Genomic DNA, 14167 nt, shown 5'->3' on the forward strand with positions numbered 1-14167 from the left:
CCATGATTTCCTGTTTGTCATCTTAAGTCTTTATGTTTAAGAACTGTAAAGGCCATTTCCATTGATGGACATGAAGGACATTATTCTGGGCCCATTAAATTGCACAAACAACCCCTTCCACTTTTCTTGGATTCTGAGGATCGTGACTGGGTTCTTCTGCTGATGTCTTGCATTTTTTATTGAAGTATTTGTTCCCTCTGACCTTGCTTATAAAGCGTTGACTAGAAAATTACAGTCTTCAGCACGGTTCCGGATTGACAAATGGTAGGTTAGCGGTGATAATCTATCTTTCCACTCTGCTAACCAGTCTTTTAGTTCTGCTCCTCCTTTCCTGTCCCTCCTTCTCAGTTTGAGGGGACTGGTAACAAGTGGTAATGCAAAATGTTCCTTGAGGCTATTTCCAATTCTCAGGCCCACATACACGAGGAAGTTTTTCTGGGCATTTGTGTTAGCATGTATTTGCTGGCATTGCAGCTTTATGAGATGATGTTGCACACCTGCCTCTGCTGGGGCAGCTCATTCTCCCGGAGGGAATCGCTGTGCATCTGTATCGCTGGGTTTACTATGCCATCATCAGTCAGAGCACTAGAGATGGAAGGTATCAATACTCAAGAGTATTAAGGTATCTTACAGGATCAGCTGAATGACCTTGAGAACTGGAACAGAAAATCAACTTAAAACAGTTTGTGTGAAAAGTCATTTATCTGAGGACTAATAAAAAAACCCAACCCCTCTGCTATAAAGTGGATGCTCATTAGTGACTGAAGAGTTGGAGGGTTTTAATCATGCTTTAATCAGCTAGTATATGATAAAAACATCAAGCTATGTAAGGCAAGGTATTTCTAGTATAGCTATACAAGTACCATAGGATTATATAAGCCTCTGCTGTTAGATCTCATCTCGAATGCTATGTACAGTTCTGGTCTGCTACGTATAGAGGCAAAAAAGAATCTCAGCTGGGGCGAGTACAGAGGAGGACTACACCGCTGAGTAGGAGAATGAAGCTCTTTTTTAGGAGGGGCCTAGAAGAGCTAATTTAACAAAATGAATCCTGAGAAGGGGATATGATTTCCCACTTATATAAAATATATATGTATATGCCTATATATCTTGCTTCCTTCTCCTGATCATAGGCTAGAACTGTTGAGGATAATTGGTAAATAAGTAGTTTGTCAAATAATCAAAAGAAAGTGATGTAGCTGAGCAGCGAGGGCAGGGAAGCTGTGGAGGTGTCTCCATTCTCGCCTCCCATCTCATTGCCAAGTGGCCATGGCCATCCAAACCCTGGTTAGATCACTGCAGCCACTGACACGGGCCATGGAAAATGGGACTCTTCAGAAGGCTCTGGGCTCTTCTGACTGTGCTAATTAAGGAGAAGTGGGATTATTGGCAAACAAGCCAGTGTCTTCCTTCCCTTCATCATAAATCTCGCCCTCCTAGTGTCCAGGTTACTGTTGGATGGCTTCAACCATTATCTGGGCTGAATATGTATTTGCTGAGTTGAAAGGATGCTGGAATACTTCATAACTAGATCTCTGAGGTGAAGATTCCCGTGGCTGCTAATGTTTTGCTTTAAATTAAATGTACAAAGTGAAGATGAAATTGGGAAGCTGCTGGTTTTGAACAGGCAGGTGCAAGGGCAATTACATGAGAACATCGAGTTCTGCATGGCCGAGGGAAGATCTGGAGCGTGCTTTGATGTGCTGCGTTTCAGGTGGTTTGCTGTTTGTGTTAGTTAAATCCTAACAGTGGGAATTATGTTTTCACTGTACAAGAATTTTAAATTAATTGTTAGTGACCCTTACGAGTCTCTGGAGGGGAGATTCCATTTGAGTCAGATCTGGTTTTTAAGATGCATCAGGTGGTTTGTTGGTTCTTTTTTCCAAAATAAAGCTTTGAGGAGTAATATATTCTAAGAGCTGTTGTAAAAAATAAATGGTGGTGTTGCACAGATCAGAAGCAACTGCTCTGCGTGTGTTTGGTAGCTGGTTGCCTTACGCTGTGTACACTGTTCCTGGCAGCTTGGATGAGTGTGTGTGTGGGCTTCCATGTTCCAGCACGATGGGATTGTCCTTTTAGTGCAACGGGTGTGAGAGTGGAAGTTGATGAGTCTGATGTTTTGATTCTTAATTCTCAGTGATACTTGCATTTGCTGCCCAAGGTATAGCATAACATCTTGAGGGGGGGAGGAAGACGTACTTTCCTTCCGTGTCCTGTTTCGTCATCTTTCCTTTCCTTCTGCGTTCTTTTTTTCCTAGCCCTCGAACTAGCCGCTTGGGAGAAGAGCGGCCATCCCGTAGGGCTTCTTCCTCACCGTGGCCGGCCTCACCGGCTGGAGGAGTTGCCTCTCAGGCAGCTGCTTAGGTGACTCAGATGGGAAAGAAAGAGAAATTTTGTATCACGTTTATATAAAAGGCTCACGAAAACATGAAATGGAGCGGGCTGCCTACTTCCAAAGCCTGTGTTCGGGGAAGGGAGTGGTCTGCAGCATATTATGCATTATAAATATTGGAGTAGTGCAGTAAATATCAGTAATCTTATTACAGGGAGTGGAAATTCTCTTTAATATATTATCTGTGAGGATGCAAGAGGCCCGCAGACCTTCTCTCATTTTTTGAGTCTGTTTTTCATGTTTACATTTTTACATTTCATTCATATGCATATTTAAAAAAAAAAAGAGAAGTGGTTTGAATCACCAGATGGATTTTTCATGAGGACTGTTACACATTTTTCTGTGTATTTTATTTGAATACTTAGGTGTCTGTGTTTGGGGGGTGGGGTGTTGTGTTGTTTGTTTTTAGTTTTTTCCTGTTTATAGTGCATTGATTTGTTGTTAAATTCAGCCTCTCTGCCATGCCAAAAGTGTGCCTTTGGGAGTTTTTAGGCTGCTTGTAGTACTTTTCTTTCTCCATTCTTATATATAACTGTTCTTGCAAGTTGTTTAAAATAAACTGGACACTTGCAAAGGCATTTTTTTAATTTGTCCTAAACCTCTCACCCTTTGAAGGGAGATGTTAAAAGAAAAAAATCCTCCTGAGCTCCTTTTCTGTTGCCTGATGTCATTTTCTTTGGGCTCAGCCTGGCTGAGCTCAGTGAAGGTCCCACATGAGTGTAACTTCTCGTAGGGATGTATTTTCCAGGCATGGTCCAGGTTACGATAAAGGCACCTCGAAAGCTGCACTGCAGCAGACGACCATGCGGGGATGCACCAGAAATGGGTTCTCTGCTCTGAGAGTTTATCCTCGGAAAGTTGGCTGAGCAGAGCTGGGTTGCTGGTTTATCTGATGTAGAAATGAAAGATGTGAACATTTGTCATGTCCACTCTGACATCACTGTTGAGCAATTAAGAGAAAGAAATCTAATTTTTTTGCCATCGGGTTAGCTCTTGGAATTCCCTCATGGCTTATTGTACAAAAGGCTGAAAAATAAGAGTAATAATCCGATTTTTGTCCGTTTCTAGTGTTTTATGTTTTCCATTAAAGCCTTGCTGGTATGCCGCACTGACTTTTTGAACTGCAGGATCAAAAAATACTCCTACCTTTTTTTTTTTGGTGAAGACTGTCTCTGAGAAGGATAAATATTATTGATTGAGGTATTTAATACACTAATGAAACCCACAATTATTGACTATGTAATTAATACACTGTCTAAAAGTAAAGTTTGACAGCGCATATAGAAAAGCTGTATTGACTTGCGCTTCTTTGGCAATGTGCCTCGCAAGTTTTTATTTATAGACATTGAAACACGTTCTTCAAGTAATGATTCAATCCCACTTTCTGCTTGCCACAAGCTAGAAGGCTGCCGTTCTTCTTGCTGACTGTAAGGCTTTCATTTTATCTGTGGGGAACTAAAATTTTCAGCGTTTAGCTTTGCTGCCTATTGCATTGGATTTCGGAGCTGGAGCGTCCGTGTGCGCGGTGCTGTTTCTCGCAGCTGGGAAATCAGACTTTACCAAGCAGCTTTCTGCTTTTTGTAAGCAAGTTTGCAGACTTTTTTGACTTGCTTTTGGTTTTGCTAACCTTGGCGAGTGACGAAAACACGGGAAATCCAAGGGACATCTTGATAGACCTGGGAGGGTACCATCAGACAGAGGATTTCCTATCAGTATAGCTGTGTTTGTGTTTTTAAAGCAGCCCCTGTGTATGCTTGGGGAGCATATGCTCTGGTTTAGGCTCAAGGTGATACGTCGTTTTGTTCTAAGCTAAAGTGGCCTTTCTTAAGCCTAGCAGTAAGATTTAGTCTTCTCCCTGAACTGACAGATGATCTGGAGCCCCGTGTGCATTCCTGCCTTATTCCAGGGTTCAGTGGTGCTGCGTCCCCATCGTTTTGGCTGACCTCGGGGTGGCAGCTCGCCGCATCTCCCTTCGCCTTGCTCGTCTTCCCCGGCTGGTTCTGCTTGCAGCCCAGCCTTGCGTTCTTTGCTGCTGCTTAAGTTGCCATAAACTGTGTTTAAATTGCCAGGAAGCTGAAGCTACATTTATAAATGGCTTTAAGTTGTTCGTGTGCCCTGTGAAATGTTAAACTTCTTAGCACCAGGTGAAGTTATTTACGTCGAACTCAGAAGCTGATAATGAAGGGTTTTTTAGATTTCAAGTGATTTAAAAAAAACTTCCAAATCCCAAGTGTATCAGCTATCTGGTAATTGGAGCTTGTGCTGTCATTAAAAATGACAGCTTTCTCCAATAACATTCTTAGTGCTTGTAAAATGCAGCTAACATAACCTATATTTAACTTGTATTAGCTAGAATTTCCTTTCCTTGCTTGCTTACTTTCAGAGCTTTGGTGCAAAGGTGCGAAGGACCAAGGTCCTTCTCTGTTCATGAACCACGTATTACTTCACCTGGTTGGAAAAATGGAAAGCTTTTAACCAGGGCTGGACAGCCGGGAATCTCTGTCGTGGTTTTCCCCACAGAAGAGTTTTTCAGCCAGCAGGTAGAAGCCATTCTTTGGGCAGAAATAAGCCTTAAGCAATAATACATGTTGCAAGAAAGCCCAGCTTTGCTGAAGGTTAGCAGAAAGCTCCTATTTCTTAACCCTGCTGAACAAACAAAGCCCCTTTTTTTGTTTTGTTTTTTTTTCCCCTCTGCGGTCAGTTAAAAACATTTGCATGTTGAATTGTTAAGGCGCTGTCCCATAATTGAGATGCTGGGTAGCAATCTGCTCCCCTCCTCCGCCTGGAAGTGTTCCACACAGAGCCCTCTAATTAAACAGAAAATGGTTTGTCATGTGTAACTGCCTCTTCTGAATGTAACAAACTCATTTCAAGAGATGCCAACACCATCTTTATAGCTGTTTTAATAATCTTCTCTTGAATCAGAGAGGGCTCTAACCTCGTATTTCACTTCACCAGCTGTTTATTTCGCTGTTTGGTTTTTTTTTTTCCCCCCTTGCACTGAGAATGTGTATACTTGTGTGTGTGTGTGTGTGTGGAAATCCTCATTAGAGTAACTGAGTTTAAGTCTGTGAAATAGTCTGTTAGGGCTGCTGCTTTTAAGCGTTACTATTTACAGTGGGAGCACGTGCAGGCTTTCAGCTCCGAGCCCTGTCAATCACCTGCCTGTCACGCTGGGAGGGCGCCCAAAATGCTTCGCTGCCGTCCCCGTTTGCTGGGGAACGAAGGTGTTTAGGCAGTTTCCAAAGCTAACATCTATTTTGCAGACGGATGTGCATGCCACAGCCACCCTCCGCACACGCCTGTAATAGAAACCATTAGCTTCTCCGCTATCCCAGCGCAGAGGAGAGCTGCAGTGTATTCTTAATGCATGAAGTGTGGTCTGGGTAGGACACAAATAGTGTAGCAGATTACCAGGTAAAATTGGCTTTTACCTCTTCCCCATCCTTCTCAGACACTTTCCTGCCAAACTTCAGCTTTTAAGTCGGCGCTCAAAGAAATTCCCTCTGTGCAAAAGGCCTCTTGCTGCCTTTTAAATTGGCTAATGTTTGGCAGAAAATCCAAATAGCGGGTACAGTTATTTAGTGCCTTCATTACTTACTGCCTGGAGACTTTCTGTGATATTAGTGGCTCCTGTTTATTCAGGGCGTGCTTGTGTCTGCCTCTCTTCTGCCTGCCTTTTGGATAGGTGAGGACCTGTAGGAGCTCACGGTGGCATGCCACAGCCTCATGTCCCGGGAAAGTGCTTTTTCTTCGAACAAACCCCATCCCCTGCGCTCAGAACAAAGACCCTCCCTTGCCGTAATGGCTTACTGCACTGTAGCACCGCTTAGAAGATGAGGAGCAGTGTTCTTCCAACAAGCCATGTTGTTAACATCCAGCTGAGATGTGAAAATCACTTCTAGGTTTATATCTCTAAATATTGCGAGCCTGATGCCACCATCTTCAAAAAGGGAAGGAACAGCAAGCCGACTCCTGTCAGTTTGTTAGAGCATATTTATAACTCAAATGCTAATTCCTGCTCTTGACTCATAATAGCTTCTGAATTCTGAATCTTTAAATTCCGGATCTCATGTTTTGAGGTTAATCCATTCAGATAGATTGGGAAGCAGAATTTATAATTTGGAGAAGTAATGTCAGTCCTTCTTTGCTTCAGCCAGTCATTTCATGTTGGCAATAGGTCGCACCAGCAAGCCAATACTTGACCCTTCCTTATAGACTAGTCAAAACCAACGTATTCATTTTATCTGACTTGATACTGCAGTTTCCTTCATACTCATACCTTGGCCCGTAAGCTTAAGAGTCGCAATAACTGGCTGTCAGCATACTTCCCTGATTCTGATTTAACTCATTCAGCTTATGGTGAGCCTTAACCTATTTTCTGTGCTGTCTCCAAGTGTACAGCTTCTGCAAAGAGATTAATAAGACAAAAAAATATATCTTAGTTTTCAAACCCATTTTTTTCTCCCATGAAGCAATACAGACTTACAGGGTTTGAAGAAAGGAACGGCATTAATATACCACCCATCAGCGGACGTGGCCTTTAGCATCAGTCCTTAAGCCAGCCTTGGCAGTAGGAAGCCTGTATGACTGCAGCTCTTGCTGATGCTAAAGCTCCAGGAGCTGCCTTCACCTTGTAGAAAGCTTTGTTTGACCTGCTGTCATTATACTTTAATCTTGTATCGGATTGCGGAGAGAGCATGCTCATTACTAAGCAAGATTTAAGAAAAAGAGTAACTTTTTTTTTTTTCTTTTTAAGAAAAAGAGTAGCTGTATTTTGATTAGAATTTTAATTACCGTGTTTGGAAACAAATACAAAAAGATAAAGCAATGAATGTGAATTTCTTTTTGAGACTTTACAACTTAGTTTCTGATGGGGTTTCTTTTTTTCCCAGTTAACAAAACTGGTGACAGATCACAGCGTTTTAATGATCCCTGTTAGTGTCATTTCCTGTGACTAATGAGATGTCATCTGGTGTTAATGACGGGTCCGGTCCCCAAGCAGCAACCTGTTCCCATGCTTTGCCTCCTATTCTTGGAGCAGCTCGAGGACATTGGGTATCTCAGGGCAGGAGATGTGCCACATCCCCTCTCCCAGCTCACGTTTCTCGTTGAATTTGCCAAACCTAAGGTGGATGATTTAGCATTCCCCCCCAAGGGATGCTCCTGAAAATAAACTTTAGACTCACTCCGCTTATACACCTTAGTTTATTGTGGTGGGTGCTAAGTGCTTACAAGGGGGGCATTCATCCCAGTTGAAGCTTGCAGAACATAGTGTGCCAGCTGTGTGTGACTGCACCCATAAATCCCCCTTCCAGGAGTTCCTGGCTGTGCACTTTATAAGTAGGCTTGTAGCAAACACCTTGCAATGCATATTCATTATTTCAGCTTTGTTTAATGCATAAGGCTTGCGGGGGGAGAAAGAAGTGGCTTCTCTCACCAATTTATGTTCCTTGAGCTAATCCACCTCCCCTGCTTGGCACCGTTAACTTTTAGTTGCAATATTTTGTATCTCGCCGAAGCAAGTTTTAATTGCGCTACAGAAGTCGCTTTCTGCCAGTAGTTCATTAGACTTCATGAATGCTCCAACTGAAGAATAGTCTCTCTGGATTAGCATCATCTTCCAACACACCCTTCTTGTTGGATCGCTGTCAGACGAATTGATAAAAGAATATTTCTGGATTGAGCCAAAAAGTACTGGGGGTGCGATACAACACTCTACAGGCTTCCAGACAAATGAGCAAAACCAGGGAAAGCCATAATTCTGCATTCAGGACGTCACAGGCATGGCAGGAGCTTTGGAAGGTCTAGATTAAAATGCAGCTATTTTTCTTCTGGAAATAGGAAGAAGGGATTTGGTGCCAGTCAGAAGCAAAGCCTACCCGATTCAGGCAGGAAGCTAAATTCACTGCAACAGTTTCTGTAAGAGCCGGAGAGCAGCCGCAGTGCCTAATCGATAGGCAGAATCCAGAGGTGCTGGCAGAAACGCCTCTAATATGCTCATGGTAATTAACTCTGAATTATCAGGTGTATATTTGAAAGCCTTAAATGATCATCCTAGGATTTAGCAAACAGTTTTGTGCAGCTAAGTGTTGCCTGGGCTTTTCCTCTCCATAAAGCTGTTAGCGACCCCGGGTTGCATCAGCGGGGTAAGTGAGCTCCGTGCTGCTGCTAAAGCTGAAGGTGATCCGGCAGTGCAGCCACTGGAATAACCCTTGGAAATAGGGTTTAGGCTATAAACCTTGTTTCAGCTATCTCATAAGAGCTGTTCATCCTGGGAGATAAGTCATCGTGCGCCTGTCTTTAAAAATGACTGGCTCAGCTATTGTCTGCATAAAATCACCTTTGTTTATAGTGCATTTTCTAATGGCTCAACCAGCAGAGTAAAATTTAAATAAGTAATTATTGTGCAGAAGGCGCACGCTAAATGGAACGATTTCCCTGGCTGCTTTGCCCTTTTGGCTGCACTCTGAGCACAAGACAACTCCCTCGGTAATCAGGTGGGTTCAAACAGGCAGATTTTGGCAGCTCCCGCACCTTTGCTCTAGGAGCACTATTGCTGCTCAAGATCTGCCTAAGCAAACTTAAATCAGCGACATTATTGGTACAACCCGAGAAAAACATGGGCTTAGAGTTTGGGGATTTGCGGCGGGGCGGGGGGGATGTTGGGGGGTTTTTATTTATTTATTTGTTTTGAGGGGGTTTGGGGTTTTTTTTGGTGTTTGGGGTTTTTTTGTTTGTTTTGGGTTTTTTTTGAACTCAAAAAGGCAAGAAGTGCAGAACCTGGGCATGGATTTTTATCCCAATAGCTTAATGCAGGGATTTTAACTTGGTGTTCCTCCAAAAACTGGCCCTTCGGAAAGCCACCGGCACTTCTTCCGGAGCCAGCAGGTGGAGCTTGAAGAATAGCATCAATTTCCAACCCCATTTGTGCTGGAGCCCATTGAGTGGGAGCTATCTGTGCTGAAATCCTGATTGAATAAAAATTGTTCATTATGCAAACTGTCTGGTTCAGTACACAGAGGCAGCCCCCAGGCACAGACCCCAAGTAGCTGCTTTCTCTTTCCCCAGATTAAAACATATGAACTGCTTTGATGTAATCTTATAACAAAGCCTATTGGAAATTTTATATCCTCTGAAGTTGACTGTCATTTCTCATTGCCCTGCTTCCTCTGCCCTATTAATACTCCGGTCCAGAGAGCGGTAGCTGAACTTGCGCTCTTTTTGCTCTCAAATACGGTATGCTTCCCTGTCCATGTTTAAGTTTTTATTTATGTTTAAATACTGTTAGATTACATTACAGTATGTTTAATCCCTTGTTTTTTCCATAGCTATTTATCATTTTAATGGAATGCTGCAGAATATTACATTGTGCAATGTGTTTAAATTGATAAATTGTATTAGAAAAATATTGGATAGGATTTTTAATGGTAAGTGGGGCTTTAGTAGATATATTTTCTCATTAGCAGACTAACTGCACACAGACTGCATGAGGCTGGAATGTTAAGGATTTTGGGATAAGCTATATTTATGACTTATTTGACTAATTAAGGCACAATTTTATCATAAAGTTTTTCCCAGACTTTGCTGAGCAGGATGAAGGAGGAAAACTTGCCCCAGTGCAGTTACTCTACAACATCAGTTGCCATAACAACTTCATCCAATACTATATTTTTACTTGAAATTCCTTTTAAGACTCAGTTGCTGTAATAATTTGTTTCAGCTGCTAAAAGGCATGTTTCTCTTTGTGGTGGTTTCAAGGCTCTCATTACAGTAACAAAAAAGTGGTTGTGTTAATATAGACTCTTTTCATTTCAACATATGCAAAAGTTCAATAGACTCCAAAAATAGAATTAAAGGGTGGAGGTGATGAATCTGCTATAAAATCTCTTCCAGTCTTTAGGAAAGAGGAATGGGATTAGCTGGTGAAGGTGAACTTTATCAACAGCCTTAAGGAGAGATGCTGCTGCTACTCCATACCCATAATTATTGCACCCAATGGGAATATAAAAATGCAACTTCATGTTGTATATCCCGCTGCCTTGCATCAGACCCATGCCACTTAGCTTCAGCAAGAGACGGAGGGCGTATTTGCTCTCCAAAAGAGTTGGAGCATCAGCCAGTCATCTTTTCAGTGATGCTATTGCTATTTGGGTGAAGCTGGTCCTGAAGTCTTTGTTCAGGAGGAGAGCAGCAGAACGGAGCTTCGCCTCCTCCTAATGTATCTGCTCCTTTAATTCATTAAATAATCACCTCACACTGAACGTATATTTTCTAGGTTTTGGCCATGGGCGTACTAGAAGTGTAAAAACAATTTTCAGGCAGCCTAGAGTGTCATCTGATTTCTGATTCCGATGTTAATTTAGTAGAAGGCAAGGAGTTGCATGATAAAGTTGCTCGCTTTTATTTTTAACCCTTTCCCATAGCTTTGGTGACTGTTGCTTTCTTCCAGGAACAGACTGTGCTGTAGCTGCCCCTGCCCGTTGAGCGAGCCTTGCACTGTTATAAATCCCCCATCTGGCTTTTGGCATCTCACGGTTGAGGCAGCAATTCCTCAAACAAGTTCTTGTTCTAGTTCAGCATATGGACCCTGTTTCTACTGGTGCCAGGCAAATAACAAAGTTTTAAGCTATTTGGTTAATAGGCGGTCAAAATATGGCTTCTTTTTCATCGTCTCCAGGCTTCTTGGGTCCATGGAGCAAGACGAGGAGATGTCCCGGTGACTTCCCCAGGCGTTTCTTCTCCTAGGGACGATGGGGAGGCAGGAGGACTGCTGTCTCCAGAGCTGTCCGTGTGCAGGCTCGAATGGGGAGCTGAGCTGGCGTTTTAATTTTGGTGCTATTCAAGTGCCAAAGGATCGTGGCGTTTCTAATAAAGCCCTTTTGGAGTGGGATTGTGCTGTTGGGGGTGATGAAACCTCTTTCCTCCCAGGGCAGGAGGAGTGCATTTGCTTTCTGGAGCCAGGGGGATGCAGAGAGCCTAAGCCCACCTTTACTCCTTGGCTCCAGAGCGCGGAGAGGAGGCACCCTCACTGCAGGAAGGAGGAGACACCAAACCTCTTAAAATCTGTATAGATCCCACCACTCCATCTCTTTGACATTATTCTGAACTCTGGTCTGCCATTTTACAGATCTCCAGCTGGATCGTAGGCTTCTGATACGCTTATGACTCTCTGCTTTTTCCTGCATTGTTGGTCTTTCCCCCCGCCCCTTCCCTAATCCTGATTCTCTATGCTGAATTGAAAGGGTTAAAATGGTCATATTTTGCATCCATTCTCTCTGGCTAGTTCCAACCACGACCCTTGGATTTTCAATAACAGCGGAGATGATGGTCATTTAATGCAGCCCCCTGCCTGCAGCAAAATCTTCATCAAGGTTTTCCTGCAGCCTCCCTCAGGCAGCTCATCTCGTTGCTTAATTGTCTTTATGCTTTCTCACAGCTTCATATTTTAACTGCACTTCCCTCAAACTGCAACTGTGGTTTGGTTGTGTAGCTCAGGAGAGTGACCCCTTTACAACTTGGTGTCTGTCAGCCCTGGCTGTGAAATTTGGGCTGGGCAAATTATTTTGGGTGAGTAGAGATGATAGAAAAGGGCATGTCTCACCATGAAAGATGAATCATTCCTTTGCCTTTTACTCCTTGTTGTAGTAACATTATTCCTGGGGAATTTTTTGCTATTTATGTGATTGTCAGATGCGATTCCATCAGAATTACAAAGGAATTCAGCACGAATTAGTGGCCACTTAACGTTATAGAAAGCTGCGATGTAAATGTACTCCATGATCTCATCTACAACTCAGTCCTTAGCGGATGCTTCAAGGTAGATTTTTTTTCTAAAGTGGTCATAAATTGCAACCAGTCATTGGACTCCCTCCAGTCCTAGAGCAATTACTGGGCCAGTTCAGCTGAAGGGTTTGATCAGGTGTTTTACTAGCAGGATTTTATTTCACTAAATGAACATCTCCTGAAGAACCGGGAATGTAATATTTACACGTTAAAGTGCTGCTGTAATGGCACTGCATTTAACTTCACTAGGAGACCAGGAATCCCGTGGTAAAATGCCTGATAACTGCTGCATTTACCAGGGGAATGAATTTATAGCAGTTCAATTCCTCCGGCAGAACAAAGGGCTGTATTATGAAAGCACCCTCTTCTCTCTAACAAAAGCTTTGAGCCAGTCCTGTTTCTTGCTCTAGGAGACGGTGCGGTGTTGCTTTGCATCATTGCGGTTGTTGCCTTGCCCAACTGCCTGGAAATATTTTGGATAAGTAAAAAGAGGGGGGATGTCATCCTTCTGCTTTACCCTCCACAGGTTGCGTATGACTTAATCTCGTTCGGAAATTCTGGGAGAGGTTCTCCACAGAAAGCGGCTATTACGTGCAAGCTCGGTAAATTGAGTGGCGATGTAGGTGGGACTCAAATCCACCTACTTCAGCCTGGAGTACCTGTCCTCCCGGCGAGCAGGAGTGCCTGTGACGCAGCTGCAGAGGTTTCCAAAGACTGTCCCTCATCCGTGGACCATCCCCGTCCCCCCTTTCCGTGCCTGGGGTTTGGGACGAGCATGCTCGCACCGCAACACCGTGCCATCTTTACTCCTGGCTTGCATTAGCCACCTCTGTCTAAATTACTTGTGTTTAGCTATGCGGCTTCCCTTTCCCTCTATTTTCTTCCATTGGTATTAATAGTAGCTGATTATTGCTTTTACTATTAGGTCATGTGTTGTAAATACACTAAATGTGGTACGCATCCCGCGTGCACTGGCTTGCGTGCTAATGCCTGGATTCTGCCTCTTAACATGCAGCCTAATTGCCTGCTTGCACTGGGCTGCCAGACATGCTATTTTTTGGGATAATTGCTCCCAAAGTCTCAGCATTTTAATGTAGTCAGTATTACATGGTCTAGCTAAAAATTGTTCAAAACAAACCTTGGGTCCCATCCCAGAAGAAATCATGTCAGAGCTTCCTGGGAAAAGCAGGGAGCTTTTCCTCCAGCGTCTCTTCTTCCTCTCCGCTCTTCCCTGCAGCTCACTGTGCTGGGATTACTGGGGTTGCAGGATCCCCTCGGAGCAGAGCCCTGCCACAGCCCCCAGCCATCACTCTGCTGCCTGCATCCATGGGTGGCTGTGAGATGAGTCAGTGACAACCTGGTCACTCATGAAAAATCTTTTTAATTATTTAAGTGGTGGTAAACGCCTGCTCTTATTGGTATGGGCATAAGCTGTAGCTTTGCTAATTTTCCTCTTTAATCTCTCCTGGAAGAGCTGACTGCCTGCTCTCCTTGGCGTTGTGTTTCCCTAAAGAAAGATGCTTTGAAGAAGTCAGCTCCCTGCTCAGGATGCTGATGTGAATGAGTCCCTCAGCAAACAAGTTTCAGGCTTTTACCCTAAAAGCACTCGAGGGTTATTTGTGAGTGTAATGTCAAGACAGCCTAATGGGAGATATGTGCCCCGTTCAGTTTTAAACCACGCAGCACTGTAAGCTTCCCAGGTGTGATGTTAGTGCTGATTTTGCCTTTTTCTCCACTTTCCATCTGGGAGATGGAATAAAGCAGAGCCCCGCTTCGCCTTTCGCAAGGAGACTGTCTCCTCTACTGACAGCTCCAAAAGAAACATTCCCGTTGCTCTTTATGGGACCTTTAGCTTCCCCCTCTCCGGCCAATAATGCAGACGCTGCTCCTTTGCAAAGGGAGTGCTTTGTGCATAGATGTGTTCGCTTCATCAACAGCTGACTGTGGTATAAGCAAGGCATACACGCTTAGCTCTATTGCTGCAGAAGA

This window comes from Gymnogyps californianus, chromosome 20, assembly GCF_018139145.2.
Source record: "Gymnogyps californianus isolate 813 chromosome 20, ASM1813914v2, whole genome shotgun sequence".
Lineage (NCBI taxonomy): Eukaryota > Metazoa > Chordata > Aves > Accipitriformes > Cathartidae > Gymnogyps > Gymnogyps californianus.